This window comes from Leptopilina heterotoma, unplaced genomic scaffold (genome assembly GCF_015476425.1).
Source record: "Leptopilina heterotoma isolate Lh14 unplaced genomic scaffold, ASM1547642v1 Lhet_54, whole genome shotgun sequence".
Classification (NCBI taxonomy): Eukaryota; Metazoa; Arthropoda; class Insecta; order Hymenoptera; family Figitidae; genus Leptopilina; species Leptopilina heterotoma.
The window spans coordinates 5,870,106-5,894,881 of NW_025111118.1; the positions used below are offsets into that span (position 1 = coordinate 5,870,106).

At 24.0% G+C, this 24,776-nt stretch overlaps 2 protein-coding genes across 4 annotated transcripts in view; one reads left to right on the forward strand and one right to left on the reverse strand.

The window, feature by feature from the left end:
* The window catches only part of LOC122508556 (thyroid receptor-interacting protein 11-like), a 57,951-nt gene that overhangs the window by 17,450 nt on the left and 15,725 nt on the right, over positions 1-24,776 (reverse strand). Inside the window, exon 1 of one of the 3 annotated variants that reach the window (XR_006302242.1) lies at positions 19,436-19,720. The exons of the other annotated variants lie outside the window; for them this stretch is intronic. The gene's annotated coding sequence lies outside the window, so the exon portion shown is untranslated. Of the gene's footprint in view, positions 1-19,435; positions 19,721-24,776 lie in introns of those variants that run through there. 3 annotated transcript variants of the gene reach the window in all.
* The window catches only part of LOC122508560 (nuclear receptor subfamily 4 group A member 3-like), a 30,102-nt gene continuing 20,725 nt past the window's right edge, over positions 15,400-24,776 (forward strand). The window contains exon 1 of the mRNA XM_043621995.1: positions 15,400-15,555. The gene's annotated coding sequence lies outside the window, so the exon portion shown is untranslated. The remainder of the gene's footprint in view (positions 15,556-24,776) is intronic.

Here is a 24,776-nt window from a genome sequence, read left to right on the forward strand (position 1 = left end):
GTTTTGTAATAATATTCTTATAAATTGTTGAATTTCGAAAAGGTTTGAATTTGAATGTATTGAAGAATTTTAATTCCTACGGAAAAAGAATATTTAAATATTTATTTAAAAAAGAAATTATTGATGTTTTTGAATAATTTTACAATTAATGAAATTTGTAAATAAATGTAATAGAACATTTTTTTGAGTATATCTATTAATTTTGAGAGTGAATCAGAATATTCTTTAGGGTCAGGGAAAAAGTGAGAATTTTGTCTGGAAATCAGGGAAAAATAAAATTAAATATTTGTGGCAACCCTGTAATAGGAAATTTAATTTCTCAAGAAAGAAATCTCCAAAAAATTGAACCTATTTTAAAATCCAAATTCGATTTTTTTCCTTTTCGGTATTGAGAAAAATAAAAATATCTCTTGATATCAGTTATGTCGATGCAATCATTCTACTTTTTTTCCAAATCCAAGTCCGGGACAGTTTTAAAATGCTAATGATTATAGCTGTTGCATATTTCACTGTCAACAGAATATTTTTTGAGCTTTTATATAGAATACATAAATATGTGTATTGTATATAAGAATAGTTTTAAGTTTGGATGTTTTTTCACGGAGGAATTTTGACCGCAGGCGCGATCGTCCAGATAAATTATTATGTATAAATATACACCACAGAAAATTTGTTTCCTGACCGTATAGATCTCTCGAGATCAGTTACAAATATCGTTTAAGGCTTTCATCCGTTTAAGGGATACAATTGTAATGTTCAACCGCATATGCGTTATGCAAACTCAATATGCGACTTGAGTGAGTGGCTGAGAAAGCTCGATCGTTTGTGTGTGGTCCAAAGCAAAACGATGCTAATGAATATGAAAGGGGGTTTCGTTGGGTCAGGTCAAGGAATAATGTATCGTTTGACTTGCATGCGAACGCGTGACAAAAGACTTGGGGATCTGTTCGTTTACCTCGCCATTCGTCTCCCTTTTATAACCCGTAATGAGGTTAGCATCGAAAAAAAGGACATTCCAAGTTGCTCTCGAAAAATTTTTCCAAATTTATTCCATTTTTCTGCCCCCTCTAAATTTGCCTTTAGAAATTTATCTCCTTCTCTTCGGTACTCGAAACAATTTTTGTGAGAACAAAATTCTCTTCTAGAAATGTTTCAAAAATTATTTTTAAGCAGGAAAAACTATTTTCAAACAGGGAAAATTATTTTCAAGCAGAGAAAAATATTTTCAATCAATGAAAATTGTTTTTAAGCCGGAAAAATTATTTTCAAACTGGGAAAATTATTTTCTAGCAATGAAAATAATTTTCAGACAAAGAACATTATTTTCAAGCAGAGAAAATTATTTTCAAACAAAGAACATTAATTTCAAGCAGTGAAAATTATTTTTAAGCACTGAAAATTGTTTTCAAGCAATGAAAATAATTTTCAAACAAAAAACATTATTTTCAAGCACTGAAAATTATTTAAATTAAAACGAAACTTTACTCATTATTATTTGAAGACTGGATAGAGAGAAAATTTACAAAGAAAGCTTTTCTTTTTCTTTTCTATTTCTTTTTAGAAAAATAATAAAAAAAACAAGGAAAAAGTTCATTGCATATATAGAATTTATGATATTCAAAGCACGTTTCCTTGAAGTGATTTCCCCAGAATTTATTAACATGTTTAAGTAAATGTAAAAGAATGTCATTGAATTTTCATAGAAATTATTTAGTATAATTTTTCTGGAAGGCATGTAATTTTTAAATTTATGGAAATTCGATGAGGATTTTTTTTCTTTTCTTTAATATCTACTGGACAATTTCTTCAGGAAATGAGCGAAAAACTCAAAATTAATATTTTAATAATCGTCTCAACATTATGGAAACAAAAATAAAATACAATAAAATTAGTTTAAACTTAAATATAAAAAATTAAATATTTAAAATTTCTAAATCTGAATTATTAACAGCTAATCTAATTTTTCTGCTACAAATTAGTAAAATTTTACTTACAAATGAGAAAAAAATATTCTTCTGCTTTTTAGTAAAATTTGATCGCAAAAATTTACTAATTCAAATTAGTCAATTCGGATTTAGAAAAATGTTATTAAATATAAATTATAAAAATTGTAATCATTATGATTACCAATAAATTTAGTGCTTTATTTGTACATATTTAAAACAAATTTTAATTCAAAAGATTTAACAAAAAAAATTAGTACCTAAAATTTGGAAATAAATTATTAGTTTTTAATTTAAATTAATTAAGTAAAATAAAAGTGATCCTTAATTTCAACACTTAATTAATCAAGTAAATATTTAATTTACTTCATTAATTCAAAACCAAATTAAAATTGCAAAAAATTGCATAAATAAATATTAAAATGAAATATAAATTATTTTAAATTAAAAATAAATTAAATATTTAATTCGAATTAAATATTCAAAATTTTCCGATTTTTTTTATTCATTTATATTTTACTTTTTATTTAAAAGTAATGAACTAATAAAAATTCGTAAAAATCGTTTAATTTTCATATTTATTCGATTTTTTATTCTAAAAAAATGTTTAAAATTAAAAAAAAATTGCCACAAGTGAAGAGGTATATGCAATTTATGAGAATGATAAGTATATGCAAGTAAAATACTAATTTTAGTGCAGTCTGTATTGACACAGAGTGCTTCAAGGTGTCTCTACTATACATAATGTCAACTGCAAGGTGTTAACATCCCTTGCAACACTTTTTGAGTCGACACAGTTATTTCTAACGCACTCATCAAATTTATAATAATATTCATTTGAATACTTTCTCAAATATCTTCAAATAGTTAAATTTAATAATAATAATTCCAAGTAATTTCATATTTAGTTTGATATTTAATTTTTCACCAAATTTAATTATTTATAACTTAATTAATAATATAAATTAACAAGACAACAAGAAAAAATAGACGAGAGTCGAAAGAGTGAAAAATCCAAAAAATAATTTGGCTTGTGGCAATTGTTTTAATTTTTATCTTCTGACCTCAAATTATATTTAAAAAGTAAAAAAAAATTAGACATATCACAATTTCAGTGGGTGAAAAAATTAAAATATTAAAGCATATTTAAGTAAATTGAGAAAAAAAATTGCAGTGAAAAGTGTGCTAAAAATTTATTTTAAAAGATATCTCAGGTGTTTTACAAGAATTAATAATGAATGTTATCTCAACTGTTATAATTATAATCTTTTAATTATTTAATTTAAATTTATAATTATTATCCTTGAAAAAAAATTTTACAATTCTGTATAAGAAAAGCGCAGTTAGTCTTTTTTCTGTTAAATATTATCATTGCCTTTATATTCAATTACTTAATTAACTGAAATAATGTAATTAATTAATTAATTAATTAATTGAAATAATTTAATTAATTAGTTAATTAGTTAATTAGTTAATTGAAATAATTTAATTTATTAATTATTGTACTAATTATTTGGAATTTTTTGACTGAATATGTTTGAAAATTTTAGAAATATTCGCAGATTTTTTTTGATGTCTAGAAATTAAAGTTGACGTTCCTTATTAATTCAAATACATTTTGCATGTATGAAATTAAGGATTCTCTTTATGATAAACGTCTGTTGTTAATTTTTTCCTAGAAAAAAATAATTACAATTACGTATTACCGTATACGATTAAAAAAAAATTACATCTTCGACCTTTCACAGGGATGTGAAAGGATTACAATTTTCTCTCAAGTTCATCCTTGAAATTCGCGTCTTATTCTCATCTTCCTGACACATTAACATTTTTCGTTACAAATGAGGTCGTATAAGTTTAACAAATTCTATTCTTATTATTAGACAAAAAATGTTAATTAATAATAATTCTAATTATTTTGTATTACTATTATTTTTGTCAATATTAAAATTGTAATGCTTTTCTAGCTAAACATTTAGAGAAAAAATAATTTTGAGCAGAAACAAGAGAGATAAAAAAATAATATTCTCTTTTTTTTCAATCTAAAACGAGTTAAATTAACATTTTGCTGGCTTTATCGAAAAATAATTTGTTTTTTGGAACAGTAAATTCACAAGTCCTGTGAATTTTGTTGATAACTATAACGTATACCTTCACAATTCTTGATAGGAACTTCCTTTCCCACGTTCACTATCAGTATGGTGTATTACCTGGGCATTATTATTACATTCGTGCGACAGGTTGAGCTTCCGATTAGAAGAACTAGTAATGCCATAATTTCTCTCTATTTTTTTCGCAAAATAAATAAGTTGAAGAATCTAATCTAGCACGAAAGGATTAATTACTACCATTCCATGGAGTCGCTTTAAAACAAATTCAAAATTTTGCTTTAGAGAAAAGAATTTAACTTAACTTTTGTTTAACAATTCAAAAACTGTCTATTTAGTAACGTTTATATTTTTATTTTAGTGTTTAATTTAAGAATTTCTATTTGGCCGAACTTGGTTCAAGATGATGTAACAGAGTTTTTGGTGGAATAGGAATTTAACAGAATAAAGTGAATAAATTTTGCATTTGGTAGAACTTTTTAAGCAGTACTTAGAAGTAACAGATTTTTCGTTTCAGATAAATTTAACTGCCTTATTCGCTCAGTGAACAAAATCCAAAACTATGAACCTTACTAAGACGCAGTAAATCTTTCATGCTTTTGAAACGTGAAGTGTTTCTAATAACCAAAGCCAACAGTCTAGTAGTTTTATTATAATTGTGTTTACAATGCGATCATCAAAAGAAAAAGAATCATTTAGCATTGTGTCGTTTAAAATTAGTACATGGGAATTTTTGTTGCAGTATCAGCACAGTTTTTCTGCAGATATCAAATTGAGACAAAAAAACGAAGCAAAAAGTGTTGCGAAGCAACATTTTTTTATTGAAACTATGAAAATGAAAAACTATGAAACTATGAATTGTCTGGTAAGTCTCTAAATATATTTAATAACCAAAAAGAATTAGAAATTTATTCCTAGAGTTCAAGCTTTAGCTAATCAAAATTCTCGGTAAAAAAGAGAGTAACTGATCCAGGTTTCACGCACAACATAAAAAAATACGAAGTCGCATGGGAAGAATTAGCATACATTGCACAATTCAAAAGAATCAACATGATGCGGGTCTTTTTTCATTGGCTTTTGCGTATTGTCGCGCGTATTACACGAAGTAAAAGTTAAGTTAATGGTTCTTTCTTCTATTCCATGTCTGACGCAAACCGATGCGACTCGGTTCCAACCAGCAGTGTGCAGTATTTTTGCATAAGTACAAATACACACCATTCTATTGTAGATTATATTAATTTGCAAATAGTCCAACATGAAAATGCAAACAAAAAGGTTTAGAGGAAGAAAAAAAAAGGCACCGAGAAATCGTCATTTAAACGGAAAGAACAACAGTTTTTTTTCTAAAGGAGGTCACACACGATAATGAAACTGGTAATATCGGTTTCTCCATATATATACCATAAGATACGTCATTCTTCATAGGTACAATATTATCAGGAATAGAGAAATAACAAAGCATTTTGATGGTTCTTACAACACGCGGATATTATTCACGTGCAAATATTTAGCTGTACCACAATTTCCGCACGGCACTCTTAAATTTTTAATTCTCTCGTGTATAATAATAATGATGATGATGATGATAATAATTTCCTCCAGGTACATATTTAGTTTATCTGTGACTATGACGTAAGAATTTATTTAAAAACAATAATGATCTTTAGAAATTTTTTTTTACGAAATACTTCTTTAAAGAAAGGAAAATTTAGTATTATGGATAAATACTAATGAGGAATTTTACTTTCACGTCTGGTATGATGATTGAAATTTAATGCACATTGTAGGGTAATAACGTGAAAATGAACATATTTTATGGCGTGATCCTAACAATAATATTACATATATGTGCAGTAAGGTCACTTCCATAATGGTCTTTTGGTTGTATTTTTTCGAGTCCTAGATACACACTTGAATGTGGGAAAAAATTTGTTATTCTTCTTCTTTAAAAAGGATTTTGTACGTAATCTATTACTCTTCTATTTCACAGCAGAATCATGCTAATCACTTATCAAACCAAATGCAGAAAGAACAAAAAATTCTGTTAATTTTTGATCGAACCAAATTCAGAAAGAACAAACATTTTTTTAATGATTTTTAATCGAAACGAATTTCAGAAGGAACATAAAATTAAAGCTTTTTTATAAAGCAGACGAAACAAGGCAGTAATAGTAGTGAAAAGTTTTTAAATAAGATTTACGAAATTCTGAGTGACACTCCTGTACATATATGATGAATGAGATCACAATGTCATTTACCTAAGAAACGAAGAAGTTTACTTAACATTTTTCGTCATTTCCGGTAGGATCTGTCAAAACATTTTCATTGAACACGTTCATTACATTAATTTGAATTAATCATTGGTAATTTTTCATTTATGTTTCTATTCAGTTTTATTTTCCAAGCAACAAACCTAGAAATTAAAATAACAGTAACAATTGGTGTCTAATTAAAGAAAATCAAAATGAAATGTAGCATTATCAATGAGTTTTGTGTAATACAAATTTACTTCTTATATTTATCCGCACGAGCATTTTTTATTTCCGGCATTAACTTTTATTTGAGATTACAAAAAATATGATGCAGTGTTTTTTTAACACATTGTAAAAATTATCATCATCATACTTATAAAGATAAGCATGAAAGTATTTTTCTCTTTCGTTTGCTTACTTTTTTCTTGTACATCGGAGTCAAAAGTTAAGTTTGTAGCCTAATTATTAATTCTTTGTGATGATAAAAAGTTTTGCAAATTAGATCGGGTAGTTAGAGTACTTGTTTTTTTTTTTTGTTTAACAAGAATATTTCGATATTCAATTGGAGATGAAAATGAGAAAATATTTGCAATTTTTTTTCTGTTTCGAAATAATTTTCACGAGTTATGAAATGCCAGTATGTGGACGTGCTGAATTCACGAATACACACAGGTTGTCACAGAGCCGTTCTAATAATCCGACAGGCTCATTGTATATCTACATATGTTTGTACGTAATAATGTCGCACGATGCGTATGATGTAACCTGCAACCACGATGCACACTGGGTTTCGCACAATGGTGGTTCAGGGTTCAGCGAATAACAACAATAAATATTAAAACCGTGCCTAAAATACTCGACACTTTATCTCAACTATGCAGGCTTTTTGCCAGATATCATAACATTCTAAATATTTTCATTTCAATTCTTTTAATTTCATATCGTGCAAATCAAACAGTATTTAAAAAAACAATCCTAAATTAAAAACTATAATTGATTCGTATTTATTAATCAAAAAATGCAACAGAAAAAATGGAGCGAAATGTTATCTAAAATTCTCAGACTTCCCGTCTGGGAACAATTTTCAACATGTTGAAATTCCTGTTTTTTTTCTGTTGGAAGAATGATGGTGAATATTACACTTATGAATTCAGCTAAAGATAATAAAAAGACACACCATATATCGTGTGCGATACTCAGAAATTTACAGTCAGCGAGTTTCTTAAAGATAAGCGGTATAGGACTGTGTCACACGCGGGGCGACGGTTTTCAACTTGTGGTTATTCGAGTCATTGTTAAAATAAATTTTAGCTAGATTCGTGTGTAATTACTATTTTTGCTATTTTAACAAAAAAATGACGAGTCATTGACGTACTTCCTATTTTCTAAAAAATATAATCGAATGATGAATACAAAATGATGTTTCACAAAACACTCTTTCAGCTACTGTATAATTACCGTTGCCTATTGTTTTTTTGAATTTCGACTTTGAAAATTAGTCATCACTACCCAATACCGAAAAATTTTACTATCATCATCATCATCATTATCATAAACTTTAGAATCTGAATTTAACTTACAACTTTGCTGTTGTGTAAATTCTTTAAAATAATTTTTTACTCTATTGAGAATTAAAAGAAAAGAAAAGAGATATTAAATAGAATTGAAAATCACGACTTTACTATCCCCTTAAAATTCTCTATTATTAAAAATAAAAGTCTATAAATCTATAACTCTATATTGAGAAAATAACCTACAACTTCATAACTGGTGTTGTGTAAGTGCTCCTAAAGGACAATTAATTTCCCTCCATTGAGAATTAGTAATTACAGACCATGAATTTGTGGAGAAATCTCTCAATATACTTTTTAAATTTTCTGCTCTAATAACACCTGACATTGACATCTCAAAATGGAAATAAGCATTATAGAAGTCTGACATAAGATATTGGAGGAAAAAATGTCAAAAGAAAAGAGAAATTAATTAATGCAGTTCGTTTTTTTTTGGAATCTAATCATAAAACCAGATTTATCGAGGATTTTCCTTTCGATAAAAAGTGTTAATAGAATTGCATACACAGATCAAGATTATAAGAGTGATCCTAAAGGAATATAATTCCTCAAGGAATTAAAAAAGTAACATTCGAAATTGGTAAAAATGCCACTATTGCAGAACCTAACTTTTCTACCGCAGAAAAAAAAAAGAAAAAAAAGAAACGATTATTGTGTACAAAGTATTGAAACTTACTGGTTGTTCTTGATCTTTGGACAAGTTGGTCGCTCCAAAAGAAAAGCATTGCTGCCCTCTCTTACATATGTATAAAGTAGAAAAGTAGATAGTACAAGGCAACTCTCGGAAAATACAAAACTCATTATAAATGTTTATTAATTTACTTAATAATCAATAATTCTAAAGAATCAGATGAATTTTTGACTAAATTATTATGATTTGAAAATTCGGCCAAATGGAAAATAAAGTTAAAAATAATTCGACTTGAATAAAAATTCATCCAAATGGAAAATTCTCTTAAAAATAATTCGGCTAAAATAAAACTTCTGCCAAATGGAAAATTCTGTTAAAAATAATTCGACTCAAATAAAACTTCTGCTAAATGGAAAATTCTGTTCAAAATAATTCGGCTAAACAGAAAATTCTTTTAGGTTAATACAAAAATTTTGCTAAATGAAAAATTCTGTTCAAAATAATTCTGCTAAATGGAAAATTCTGTTCGAAATAATTCGGTCGAATGGAAAATTCTATTCAAAATAATTCGGCCAAATAGAAAATTCTGTTCAAAATAATTCGGCCAAATGAAAAATTCAGTCCGAAAAAAATTTGGCTTAATTAAAAAACTCAGCTATAATTTTGCTAAACAAAAAACAATTCGATTATTAATTACTAATTTAAAAGAAAAAATATTTAATATACTTGAATTACTATTTTAGATTCGATTTAAATAAAAATTATTTGTTTCAAGTAAATATTTATTCAATAATAAAAATTGAGTGAGTGAAGTAAGGAACTAGCGAATCAAATAAAAAAATTTTTTTTTTTATACTACTCTGAATATAAATTTTTGTCGATTTTCGTGATATTGAAAATTTTCGTGCCGCTTCTCATTTATGTGTCACTTGACTTGTAATTGTAATGTAAGGTAATTTTCCCTTGGCCTAATGTCAAGCAAATAACAATTATGTACGGTCGCTTACGTGCAATAGATAAAAGTATATCAGTTTTTTTTCCTTTTTTTTAAAGTAAGGGGGAAAATAATTTAGTGCAGCGAAAATGCATTGTATATAATATATATCCTGCGGACAGCTTTTTATCTAAATCGACAGTAGTTATCTGTTGTCTTATTGTGACTCGAAGACATGCAAAAAGCAGCTAAATTCTAGCCTGTTGGTATAAAAAAAAAGTGAAGAATGAAAACTATAAAAATATTTACTAGAAAAAAATTTATTTAATTTTAATAATTAATTTGTCGAATAATTATTCGACAAACTAATTATTTTTAAAAATTAATCAAAATATTTGAACCAAAGTAATTTTTGTTTGTTAAGAAGAATCCAAGAAATAAAAAAAAACACTTAGAAAAAAGATGTATTTGATTCAGAGCCAAATAAATTTTCTTATTTGTTTCAAATAAATTCTATTTGGTTTAAATAAAATCTGAGTCAAGTCAACTTTTTATTTGCTTCAACTAATTCTATTCGGTTTAAATAAAATTTTATTTGATCGAAATAAAATTCTATTTAATTCAATGAAAAATTTTATTTAAAAAAAAATTCAATTTTTTTTAAGTAAAAAGTTTATTTGTATCGAATAAAATTTTTATTTGGAACAAAAGAATAATTTAACAGGCTCTGAGACATATAAACTTTTATTCAATTTAAATAAATTATATTTGGTTTAAATAAAATTTTCCCCTGGGTGAAAATAATTTAGTGATTTTTTAAAATAATTTAAATATCAATTTATAGTTTCTATATCTTTTGTCATAAATAATATCAATTTAATCATAACAACTACACCCAGAGAAAAATTTTATTTGAATCAAATATATTTTGATTGAGTTAAATAAATAATTTACTGTTCTCAGAGTCTACTAAATTATTTATTTGTTTTAAATAAAAATGTTATTCGACACAAATAAAATTTTTGTTTGAACCAAATAAAATTTGTTTGCGACAAATAAAATTTATCCAAACCAAATAATATTTATTCAAATAAAAATCATTTGAAAGAAATAAAATATAGTTGATCCACATGAAGTGTATTTGATACAAATAAAATTTATTTGAAACAAATAAAAAAAAGTCGATCCAAAAAAATGTATTTGAAGCAAAAAAAATTTATTTAAACCAAATAATATTTATTTGAGACAAATAAAATTTATTTAAAGCAAATAATATTTATTTGAGACAAATAATATTTATTTGAAACAAATAAAATTTAGCTGATCCAAATAATTTAATAATTATTTATTTAATAATTTAAATCCAAAAAAATTTATTTGAAACAAATAAAATTTACTTAAAGCAAATAAAATTTATTTCAAACAAGTAAAGCGTTTAGTAGGCCTCCGAGTAAAATACATCCTTTTTCTGCATGTATAAATATTAATTTAGTAATTCTTTTAAAGCAACATAAACAGTATATAAAAAAATATAAATATAATAATTTAAAGTGTTTTTTTAAGTTATGTGTGTATTTGATAGCCGTTATCTGTTACGTAGAGTACAATTGCGACCCACAAAACCGTTAAGTATCACTGGTTCTGTAAATAGTGGAAATTATACGTGTTAAGAGTGCAAGAACCATGCATTTTGCTGGATTGCGCAATTTTTCATGAGGTGTCGATGAAAGTCGACGCAGGGACGATCGTTTGCACTTGTTGCCGAGTAAACACCAGACGTTACGTGTGTACCAGTCGATCGATTATTTGAAATTAAAACCACTTTTCCGCTTGTCATATTAATAAATATATGACAAATCGCTCTTTATTATAGGATTATTATAAGCATCGCTCTTTAAAATTCATCATCAAAATTTTCTACATTCATTATCACTTCCTTGTATTTCTCAATTTTTTCTTCAATTTTTCATTTTTTAGCTTTTTCCTTTTTAATTTCTTAGTTTTCAAATTTTTTCGCTTCTTTCCTTTTTTAATTTTTTGTTTCTTTCCATTTTTATTTTTTTACTTTTTAATTTTTTTGCTTCTTTCCTTTTTACTCTTTCAATTTCCAATTTTTTAAATTTTCAGTTTCTTTAATTAATTATTGCAAATTTAATTATGCAAAATTAAGAAAAGCAAAAAATATTAAAGAATTAAAAATTCTTCTGAAAAATAATTTTTTCGAATGCTAAATTTTTCTACCAAAAAAATGGTTCAATTTGTATTTTTTTTTTAATTATTATTTTGTAATGCTAAATTTTTCTCTAATGAATTAATTTCTATGCTCCTAATTATGAGGAAAATTTTTATTACGGAATATTTAAAAAATTTCTCGTGTAACAATAAATATTTCATATACTCTATAAATCTTATTTTGACAAATACACGTTGCAAAAAAATATTTTTCCTTTATTATAAAAATTCTGTAGTCAACAATTTTTTTTAATTCAATTTTACTTCAGTTTTTACAATTTTTTATTGATTGTGAAAAAAATTTGCAATTTTTCAATTAAAAAAAATGTGTAATTTTTCATTTGAAAAAATTGTATAAATTTTTATTTGACGAAAAATGAATAATTTTTGCAAATTGACAAAAAGATTTTGATAATTTTTCTACATAACAGAAAATTTTTTTCTTCGCGTGTATAATGCCCATATATGTATATAATATGAATTGCAAACCATAAAATTATGTAAGTAAATGTAATGGGAATGTGACCATGAAGAGACTTATTTGAGAGCAACTGTTAATCAAATTTTGCAGATGCTATGGTAATCCTACCTTGTCCTCGAAAAAAACTTTCTACCCGCCGCTTCAAAGAGTCACAAAATTAGTAACTTTAATAATCGTTTTAACTAAAAAAGAAAACTTTGCAATTTTCTATATTTATAATTTTTTTTTTCTTAAAAACATTCAATATAAAATTTATTATTTCAATTTTCAATACAAAAAAAAGACTATAATATTTGATTTATTGACTTAAAAAAAAAAATCAAAATCAGTCTTGGAAAGAGCATAAATTAAATATAGGAAAAAGAAACTTGTCTTTTGTTATTTCACAACATTTTGTGCTTTAAGGGCATGTTTAAGATGAACTAGTAGTGCTTTGTAATAATAAAAATTTTTTTTTATTCTCTAGCTGCGGTTCATAACTCTGAGTCTATTGCAAAGAACTATAAATTTTTATTAGTGAAACCTATTGGTAATAAATATTGTTAATTACACATTCAAACTATTTATATGACACGCGATATAACATAAAGTTTATGGTTAAAAAATTCTCATCTGACAGAAGCATTATTTTTGGCACTAGATTCTTTATATTTTAAAAAAATGTTTAATTTGAAAAAAGTGTTCTTTTGTTTTTCTTAAACTATTCCTGCTTATGATTTTATTTTAATTCTTAGTTTATTTTAATTATTAACTGAATTGTTTAGTTCTCTATTTTTTCATTTTCAAAAAAATACATTTTATTTATTTTTATTTTCAACTATAGGTACTAATTTTATTATTGCTATTGTTTTTATTATATAATTATAATTTTTCATTTATAAACACTTATTAAAAATCATTTTACTAAATAAATAAATAAATTTAAATATTTAAAAATAAACTGTTTGCGTGCATTTTAATAATTGGAAAATTTTTTCACTAAATGTAAAGAAATTTTTTACTTAATAAAAGTTTAAATAGTAATAGTGACGGGATTGTGAAAATAGTATATTGTGAGTGAAAAATTTATAAAAAAAAATCACGGTGACACTTGAAAAAAAATAACATGACTCAGAAAGAGAATAAATATAGAAAAATAAAATATAGCAAGTAAAGGACATTATATAATAAAGTTTAATATATCTGTCATGCTCTTACATGCATTTTGTTTTCTTTAGTTTCTTACGATAAATTTTACCCTTGAAACTCATATGACTAGTATTTTTTTTTTCCTATATTAATTATATAGTTATTCAATTTTTCTTTTCGAAAATTTTCATTTACATTACCACAAAAGCTGTTGGAAAATGCTTTCTTATCATTTATTTTGGGTTTTGAAAATATAATTTTATTTTTATTTATTTTTAATTAATTAATAAAAGAAAATAAATTTTATTAATTTTTAATTAATTAATAAAAAAAATAAATTTTATTTATTTAACAGCATAAAGGGGCTCGATGCTGAATTTTTATTTTCATTTGTTCTTTAAATAACTTTAATAATTTTGTAACTAGAAATTAATAGACAATTTTGCTTATAGAGGAAGGATTATATTTTTATCTTTTTTTTTTTGAAATTATTTTTCTTAAAGTTAATGGAAATAAAACTTCCTCCGTTAAAAAATTGAAATTGAAAAATCAAAGCAATATTGAATATTTGTGTGATGAGAAGGGAAAAATTATTGAATGAAATTTTACAAAATTACAAAAAAGTGGAAAAAAAATTCTATTGAGTCTCGAAGCATTCGAAGGCAGGTGATTGAGTAACGCTGACTTGAGGTTAAAGTACAAGGATCGGTTTAATTAGTTCTAATCGGGGCACGATGGAAATTGTACCGACTTACTATTTTTCACCTTCCCAAAGTCTCTCTCTCTCTCTCTCTCTCAACATACAGTGGCATAATATTTTCGCAATGCATTTGTCATGAAATTATATAGCTTTCATAGTATATTTATAGTTAAAAACAGCCAATTTACTCTTGCAATTAAATTTAGCAAAAAGTACCTGCCATTATATTATAATAATTAATTATTATAATAAATTTTACAATCGTATAATTTCTTCAAAAATGATAATTTCGAATTTTTTTTTTCTAACAAGTATTATAAGCGATAAAATAATTTCAATTCATTAATTTTTATTTAATTTAATAAAAAAAGCATTCGTTAATTTACAAAAAAAATTGTGAATTAAATAATTTTCTAGCATTTTTTCTAATAAAAAGTAGAAAAGTGAAAATTCTTTTATAGAAAAAAAATTTGCTTCTTAGCATTTTTTTTTTTTATAAAAAGTTCGAGAGGAAATTTTCTTATAGAACAAAATTTGCTTTTTAGCATTTTGTCTAATAAAAATTAAGAGAGAAAATATTTTTATAGAAAAAAATGTACTTCTTGGCATTTTTTTAAAATAAAAAGTACAAGATGGGAATTTTTTTTTCAAAAAAAAAATTTGTCTATTAACAATATTTGTTGCTTAACCTATTTTTGAATTAATATAGTTATTAATTTTCCCCCAATAATCGAAAAACAAAATTTTATTTTTCACACATTTCTTAATTTTTTTTCAGGAACAATTCATTTAAATATTTTTTTTTTCTCGAAGATTATTTAAAATGAAACTTTGGCAAATTAACTTATAAAAAATAAAAAGAAAAGAGTGAAAAAAAAAATTAAAACACACTTGTGTAAATGTTATATCGTCATCTGCAGTACAAATTTTATGTCATAACTTGAAAAAAATTTGTATTATCAGATTAAAGGAAAAAAATTTGCCTATCGCGTGAATTTTCTCTATTTCGTGAATTCGAATTACAGAAATTGAAAATATTTCACTTTGTTTCGTTATAGAATACAAAAGACTATGAACCAGTTTCTTTTTTAAAAATAGATTATATAGAATTGAAATATTCTATTTCGAAAAACTATTTATGAATTATGCATACAGCATCATTTCGTGTTTTTGTATAAACAAACAGGATTTCTAAAATTATATTTTTCTATTGGAAAAATTTTTTAAGCTCTGTCGCCCGGAAGAAAGTGACAATTTTTTTAATTAAAGATTGTTTATTATTATTACTTTATTGTACACAAATAATAATTTTATTTTAACCAAATAAAATTTGTAACAAAATGTTTGATTTGCTCTGAGTTCTTTTGGGGGGGGGGGGGTAATTTTTAAAATAATTTTTATTATTTTACACTTTGGGAACAAATTATATTTTCTTTATTCATTTATTTTTTAAACGGGACAATGATGATAAAATGTTTTATTTCTTTATGTTGCAGGTAAACATTCAAATCTTCGGTATTTTCCAAATGGGAATTGAAAGACAAATAAAAGATGTTGACGATAAGGGAATGAAAGGTAATTTTTTTCTTCTCTTCTTTTTATTAAAAATTATGTACATCCGCGGCTATCAAGATTCAATGTCATTATACGTAATGTCTCTCCCCAATTTCCTTTTTTTTACGGAATATGACTTTCGATCAGCGTAAAATAGTTTTGACCTTCTTATAAGTCTCTGGTGAACGACAAACAGCGTCTACTTGACCCGTTTCAAATTGAGATAGCAATTGCATGATGTACACAAATATATGGTTAGATAAAAAAAAATAAAAAATAGAGAAAATATAGTATATAAATATAGATAAAATGTATTTTAAAAAAAAAATGTATATATTATATACAACATGTGTGCACACACCTTTTAAAAGACTGGGTCTTGCACTTTTTTTTTTTTTTTTTTTAATGTATAATGTATACATACTAAGTCGTTCTCATTATCACAGTATGATATTTTACGTCTGGCACGACATTACAGGGTCAAAACACTCACAAAAGAATAATCGTCCAGGTTGAATAAACAACGGATCGATTTTCTTTCAGCCTGACGACTAATCGACAATAGACTTATTGCCACTGCGGTTTAAGTGGACGTTTAATTAAGTTTTTAGCACTTTTGTATTAACTGGATAATTAATTTTTATTTTTTATGAAAACTCTCCGAAATGAACCACGTGTGAGGGAAAAAATTTTATTTGAATCGAATACAATTTATTTGAATTAAATGAAAGTCAAAATAACTCAATTTTTGTTTTTAATCAAAAATTTAATTTGACACAAATAAAATTTAAATTGAACCGAATTTCGAAGCTAAATTGTCATTGGAATTTACGAATTTTCGAGTCTAGAAATAAATATTCAAACGGTATTTTACATCCGATTTTAAATTATATTTTCAAAATAGAGTAATTTCAAAAAAATATCTGTGCGATAGCCGCGGTCGTTAAGGCTCCTTCGTTTCCTGTTAGGATAGACATTTAGGGTTCAATTCCCCCCTGAAGTTTTTAAATTTTTATTTTCACTTTTCCTTAATTTTTTAATCAGATTTATTAAAAACAGGATTATTTATCACTTATTTGTATTAAAAAGTATTAAAATTGATATTTATGTAAAGAAAAAAAAACTGTACATAAACGTTGTAAACAGCTGAATATCCTGGTATAGAGTGAAAAAAATTGCAATGCGCAAGTCAAATAAAAAAAGTTACACGACCCTGGAATTTTCACGAAGAGAGAGAGAGAGAGAGAAAGAGTCTTTAGTTTTTCAATATATACACACGCGCAACATGATCCTTCGTAATATTATAAATCCGTTACTCATTACGGAAGATGATTACGTTCCTGTGTGTGTATTTTGCGATTGACATTCATAACGTGTGGAATTTTTTTTCTCACTCAAAAATAATGTTTCTTATTCTTTAAAATTTATAATAATTGTATCCTCTTCCTTCTTTTAATAACACGAATTTATTTTTCTAAAATTTTTTTCTTTTCGCGAATATATGAAAATTTATTTATAATTCTTAATAACTGATGAAAATCATATTTAAAAGCGTCTTTTTTTAATTTATTTACTATAATCTTTCAGTTTAGTTTAAAAATTTTTTGTTTAAAATTAAATTTAAAAATATCGAAAATATGTTTAAAAAATATTTGAATTTGGGCGAAACGAAAAAAAAAATTCAGGATAATCGTCAATGGCTAAAGAATATATAATATGCGAGAAACTACTTATAATGAATTTTCTTGTCCTACTTCGATAAGTCCCTTATCACTCCACTATATCAACTAACATCCATTCAGAGTGAAATTGCTATTACTTTAACGACTATTCGGCTAAAAAAAAATTGAAATTATAATTGATTTCAAATTTTTCACTTTTGATTTTAATTTTCTTTTAATTATGATTTTTTAAAGTATATTAAGAATTTAATTGCCAAATTTCGAAAATAACATTCAATGTGAAATATTTAGTAATGAATTTTTATCTCTAATATTCCTATACGTAAAAAAATAATTGAATTTAATATAATTTTTATATTTTATATTATATATTGAAATTTATTTAAATATATCAATATGTATGGTCCGCAAGTTCTAAACATGCAAATGAACAAAATTTTCCGCCAATATAATTACTTTCAAAAATTAAATAAAAAAACAAAATTAAATACTTAGAATTTTTATAATTTATTGTTTTCAATATTCCACATAATTTTAATGTAATAAAATTTGAATTTAAAGAAGAAATAAATAAATTTCTTTCACTTGAACGTTCAGAACTTTAGAGACGTCAATATGAATATATTATTATATAAATTATAACATTTACAATTTATTATTATAAATTACATTGATATTTACAATTTATTATTTTAAATAATAATACTAATAATTTTTAAAATTTTTTTAAAATTTATCAAAAATTATCAAAAATTTATTACATATTAAAAATTCCGTGTTTAAAAATATCGTTTTAGAAATTACATATATTTAACTATAGTCAAAAAGGTCAAAAATGAAAATATCTTGAAAGAAAAAAATTACAAGTCTTTACTCGCTTTGAGATTAAAGAGTGCGAGTAAAATCCTTTTCTCTCAAATATTTGTAATAAAAAAACTGAATTAAAATTTGCGTGTCAGATTCATTTAATGATAAAGTCTCGTCTGCGGTTGCACTTTCCTTTTAAATATACAGTAACACCTCAATATATAAACTCCCCCGCAAGAATATTACCGACAAGGACACAAAACTCTTTTTTTTTTATTCTTTAACATCACGTGCTGCTTTTCGCGGGGCACTCAACGGGAATGAAATCATATAATTGTTCCATAAATCTTGATAATCATTAATCATTAGCAGTATTATATAATAGCTTGAGATTTTCCCTCAATTTTTCTACTGTTAAAATTTATTATTAATTAATTATTAGCATGTACTGACAATAATAGCAGCAAAATAATAGAAAGGAAGCAATATTAAAAATGGGAAAAATTATTATTATGTTATTATTACAATAATAATAATAATTATTATTATTATTATTTTAATAATAATTATTGAAATTATTTACAAAACAAAATATAATAAATATATGTTAAACAATAATTGAAATTCGAAAACTATTTTATTTGACAAAAATTTAGGCCCTTGAAAAAAATGAAGTTCGAAAATTAAAGAAAGGAAAAAAATTCTTGAAAGTACTTTTTTCACAAAATATTTAATTATAAAACATTTAAAACAAAAATAAATAAATTATAATTTTTTTGTTCAAAATAGAAAAGTATGCACTATAATAAATAATAATTATACTCTAAATTTGAATTAGTAAAAATATTTACTAATTTAAATTGGATGACTAACTGTTTGCTTTTGAATTAAAAAAATTTACTAATAAACTATGTAATTTCTACTAATTTATTAATAAAATTTACTAATTCAAAAGCAAAAAGTCAGGCACCAATTCAAATTTTGTAAATATTTTTGTTTTCAAAAAGTTCGAAAAAATATCGAAAATTGATAAGATTGTATTTACCAAAAATGATAATTCGAATTTAAAAATTTTCCCTGTTACACGAAATGATTAAAAAAATTTCAAAATTGAAAATAAAATTAGCTAGGTCAGGGGATTTGAATTACAAAACTTGTGCAACTTTGGTAATTAAAAAAAAAAAAGTCTACTTCTTAGAAAACTAGAAAATCAAAAAAGAAAATGTACCCAAAATTTTTTTTTGAAAATTACAAAAAAGAATCTACGTAAAAATATTCCATTACTTTTTTTTAAATAGAACGAAAATTAATTTTCTCAGCACGAGCAACAAACAGTAAAGAATAAATTAAAAATTCTAAAAAATCAAAAAAAAAAAAATTTTGAAAAAAGAGAATAAAAATTCGAGGCTTACTTGTAATTTTGAAGAGAATCGTATTCAAAACTGCTGACGAATTAAGGAAGCACACGATTTTTTTCAGAAGAAATAGTAAAAAGTGATGATGATTGTCGCGAGTATTTTTTTTTTTTTTGGGGGGGAAAGATGATGCTTTTTGAACGATGTAAGCCTCACGACTGACGAGACGCGACTGTGCGTTGAGGTCTCCTACTACCAAGCAGGTCGAAGCGGAGAGACACGTGAATTAAAAGGGATATACACCATTTTCAGACCAATATTCACATGCACACATACATTTAGACGAAAGTAACGACATTTAAGCATCGAGAGATATTTTACACTAACAACTGTTAACGTCAGGAAGTTTGTAGGACTTGCGCCCGAGAAACAGAGCAGAAGATTGGCTCAAGTTATTGAGTTGAGAGAGGGTCCAACTCCATAATCTTTATAACGAAAGAACGATTAAACTTTATAAATATATATAAAAGAGTGCAGTGGACTTGGTAACGTGCATACTAAGCTGTAAACATTGATAACAATCAAAGGAAGTGGATTTTAGAATTTGTTGCATTGAGTTTTACGAAAGAAAAAAAGAGAATGAACTATATTTTTCCACGTTTTTTTTTTCATTTTTCCGAAAGGCAATTTTTTTATTCTGAATTAGTCAAAAATAAGGTATTAATCAAATGACGAAGAGTAAATCACGAAATTATTTAGTAATAATTTTATTATTGATTCAGTGAAATTTTAATAATTAATAATTTTTAGTAGAATTTGTTTTTTAGTAGAGCTAACAATTACTTTTTTATTCTTCTAAATTAATAAAATCCCCTAAAACACCTAAAATCACTCTCTCAATTTTAATTAGTACAATTTTTGCTAATTTGAATTAGTGACTGACTTTTTGCATTTGAATTAGTAAATTTTACTAATAAATTAGTTGCACTTACTAATTAATAGTAAAATTTACTAATTCGGAAGCAAAAAGTCAGTCTCTAGTTCAAATTAGTAAAAATTAATTAGTAAAAATAAATTAGTAGAACTTACTATCAAATAATAAAATTTACTAATTCAAAAGCAAAAAGTCAATCACTAATTCAAATTAGTAAAAATAAATTAGTAGAACTTACCTACTATTAAACAGTAAAATTTTCTAATTCAAAAGCAAAAAGTCAGTCACTAATTCAAATTAGTAAAAATTAATTAGTAAAAATAAATTAGTAAAACTTACTAATTAATAGTAAAATTTACTAATTCAAAAACAAAAAGTCAGTCACTAATTCAAATTAGTAAAAATTAATTAGTAAAAATAAATTAGTAGAACTTACTATCAAATAGTAAAATTTACTAATTCAAAAGCGAAAAGTCAGTCACTAATTCAAAAATTAATTAGTAAAAATAAATTAGTAGAACTTACTATCAAATAATAAAATTTACTAATTCAAAAGCAGAAAGTCAGTCACTAATACAAATTCAGGCATCACAGTACCTTTTATCCTCAAAAAAGGGGAAAAGGGGAATTTTTTTCCTCAAAAAGGGGACAAAAAGGGGACAAAAAATATACCAAACAACAAATTAAAATGAGTTAAATTCTTACAAATTTTTTACAGTTCTGGATTCTTTGGTAGAAAATAACTTTCATATTAAGATAATTTTTAATTATTTACATCACATAAACAATAGGAAAATACAATTTAAATTTTCTATTATATCAGAGTGTTACAGCCATTTAAGAAAGTTTATCCAAAGAAATTCAGTCTTTAAAAAAATAATCATTTATAACATTTAAAAACTTGAAATTTTATTACTAAAATTTTCGGAAAAAACAAATATTAATTTTCAAGAAAAAATATTTAAAACCTACAAAAATTTATTTGTTTATACAATTTGCACATATAATTCAAATTTTTTATCATATCGCTTGTATAGTTTTTTTTTTAAATGATTTAATTTTAATATAATATACAAGGTGGTCACAAGTTTCAGTTTATCAATTTCCCTGACAATTTACTGACATTAAAATTATTTTCCCTATCAAAATTCTTTTTACAGGAAAATATGAATGTTTACGGAAAATGAGTAAAATTTATTCGAATTTTAATAATTTCTATTTACATTGTTTGAAAATAATTGAATATTAAAAAATTATTATAAAACAATTGTAATATTAGTTTTTAAAAATATTTTAATTTAATTTTTCGAAAATAATTTAATTTCTAAAAAGAATTTTTGTATAATTTAAAAAAATACCTAAAATATTATTATTTTTTAATTTATTTAAATTTTTGGAAATATGTAATTGAAAATACTGAAAATATTGAATTTAAAAAAATTAGAAGCTAATTTTCATTAATTTTCATTTTTAAATTTACCTTTAAAGATTTTCCATTAAAATTTTTGATAATTCAAAAATTGAATATAAATTTTACGATCATACATTGAAATATATTTAAAAAAATTTTATTTCTGATCAGTAAAAGGGGAAAAAGGGGACAAATCACCGAAAAAGAGGAAAAAGGGGACAAATCATCAAAAAAGGGGAAAAAGGGGACAAAATTTTTAAAAGGGGACAAAAGGGGAAAAGGGGACCAACTGTGATGCCTGCAAATTAGTAATAATTTTTACATATAATTAAAATTTAGAGAGCATAAATTTCACCTTCTGAGAAAAATCCGAATTGTTTGAAATTTTTGACAAATTGAATTAATTTCAAAATAAATTTTACTAAATTCAAAGTATATTTTACTAGTTTTCAAAAAAATATACCCTATTATCAAGCTTACTCTTGAAACAATGATTTTTAATAGCAAAATTGACTATTTTCAATGTCAATTCTTTTATAAATGTTCAAATTTTCCTCGAACATATTAGCTATTAAATATTCTTATTTTTAGAGTAAATTTTATTATTTTTTAAATAAATTTTTCTAATTTCTATAGAAAAAAATTGTCTTTGCAAATAGTAAAAGTTATTTTGGAAATAACAATTTTTAACATTAAATTTAATAAAACATTTAATAAAAATTTTGATTAAAAATTTAAAGAAAGTTACATACTACGGAAAAAGATAAAAAAATATTAATAATTTAACAAAAAAAAAAATTTGAATTGAAAAAAGCTGAATTTTTTGCCTTTGAATTAGTAAATTTTACTAATAGACAGTAATTTCTTCTAATTTATTAGTAAATTTTACTAATTTAAATTTAGAGAGTAGGAATTAGTGAAATTCTACTAAAATATTAGTAAAATTTTACTAATAAAAATTAGTAGATTATTTTGCTAATTTAAATTAGTAGATTATTTTGCTAATTTAAATTAGTAGATTATTTTGCTAATTTAAATTAGTAGACGACTTTTTACTAATTTAAATTTAGAGAGTACACTAATTCAAAATCAGTAAAAAAATTGACTAATTCTTAGTCACTTTCCACTAAAAATTGAGTAAAAAATTTTCAATAGAAAAAATAGTAAACTTTTTCTTTAAGAATGAGTGATAATTTTTACTGTGCTGAATTAGTGGACGACTTGTCACTAATTCAAATTTAGAAACAAGTTTCAAGTAATTCATAAATTCTTTGGAGTAATTTATAAATTCTGTTGTGCGAATAAGTAATTTTGAAATTTGGAGCAAACTCATTTAAGCAGATGATATTTCGGTTTAAGTGCAGCAAAATATTTTCTAATTTCATTTAATACTTTTTATAATGCCGAATTTTTTCTTAACTAAATTTAATTTAATTAATTTCTATATTATATTCTAATTTTAGTAATTTATATTTTTTTCCAAAAAAATTTATTTCATTAAAATAAACGAATATTTGTTTATTGTCATATAAATATTTATTTACATCAAATAATTTTCATTTCAGTCCATTAAATTTATGGATAATTAATTAATTAAAATCCAATTTTAATTTTTTTTGTACTGAAAAAATAAGTTCTTCTTTTTAAATACTCAGAAAAATTTGTCAGTTTGTCAGAAAATATAATTGTTTGTTAAAAAGAAATTTTATTTGGTTCAAAATTAATAATAATTTAGCTACTTTTGCCAAATAAAAAATGTATCACCGCACAAAAAAATGTATTTTTGACAAAAATGAAATTTTTATTTATTGCATAGAAAAAATTTATTTGTATTTTATTTCTTCAGTTTCATTTATTTTGTTTATTATTTTATTCTTTGAAATTTAAATTAGTAAATTTTTCTACTTCTAAAGTAAATTTTAGTGACAAGAAAAGTCGAAATTTACTTTCGAATGCAGCAAAATTTTCCTCGGAGTTATTTGCTCCCTGAAAAAATTGTATTTGAACCAAATATAATTTATTTGAATCAAGTAAAAGTATATTTCTCTCACGGCATTATTTATTACTTTTAACAAAAATTTTTATTCAACACAAATAAAATTTCTATTTTAACTAAATGGAATTTATTGGAAACAAAAAATTAGGAGGCTCTGAGTCAAAAATTTTTATTTTTTTTTTTATAGTGCAGATGTCGCAGAAATTTCTAAAAAGTAAATAGTACTTTATATTCTTCCCCCCCCCCCTAGATTTAATAAAATCATTTAAAAAATTCCATAGAAGTAAAATCTTTTACATTAGATATTCATGAAAATATATTCCTCATCAAAAGTAAAGAAGTAAAGTACTCGTTAGAGTCTATTAAATTATTTCTTTATTCTTACTAGAATAAATAAGGACCTAGAAAATGATTTATTTGTTTTAAATACAAATTTTATTGATGCTAAATAAAATTTTTATTTAAAACAAATAAATAATTTACTAGGCCCTAGACAGGATTGCCACAAAACATCGATTTTAAAATTTCATGACTTTTCCAGGTTTTCCAGACCATTTTTTAAAAAATTCCAGACCCAAAAATAAAATTTTTTTGATATGTTTTTAGCTAATAACGACAAAAAATATAAAATCCTTCAAGTAAATTGTTAATAAAATAAGTTATTAATTTTTAATTTTATTAATAACAAAAATTTAATTTAAAATTTGTGAGATTATTTTTTGATATACGCTCCGAAGAAAGGTGAGAAGCAAATTTTAGGAGAAAATCTTTTTAAATTGAAAAATTTAGTTTAGTTCAGAATTTTTCACAATTAAACAAGTATTTTAAACATTTTAATAAAATTTTATATGAAACTGCAGTTACCTACGTTTATTAAATGACAATTTTTTCTTTTGATAATTATTTATTTTAATGTTAGAACCCCTTTAAAAAATTTCAAAAGATCGAAGTCGGGGAAATCAGTAATTTTTATTTTTTACACGGATTTTCCAAAAATCCATATATTTCAACAAAATTATTATTTCTTTAGCTCATAAGCAATTTTTTCTTTTACTAA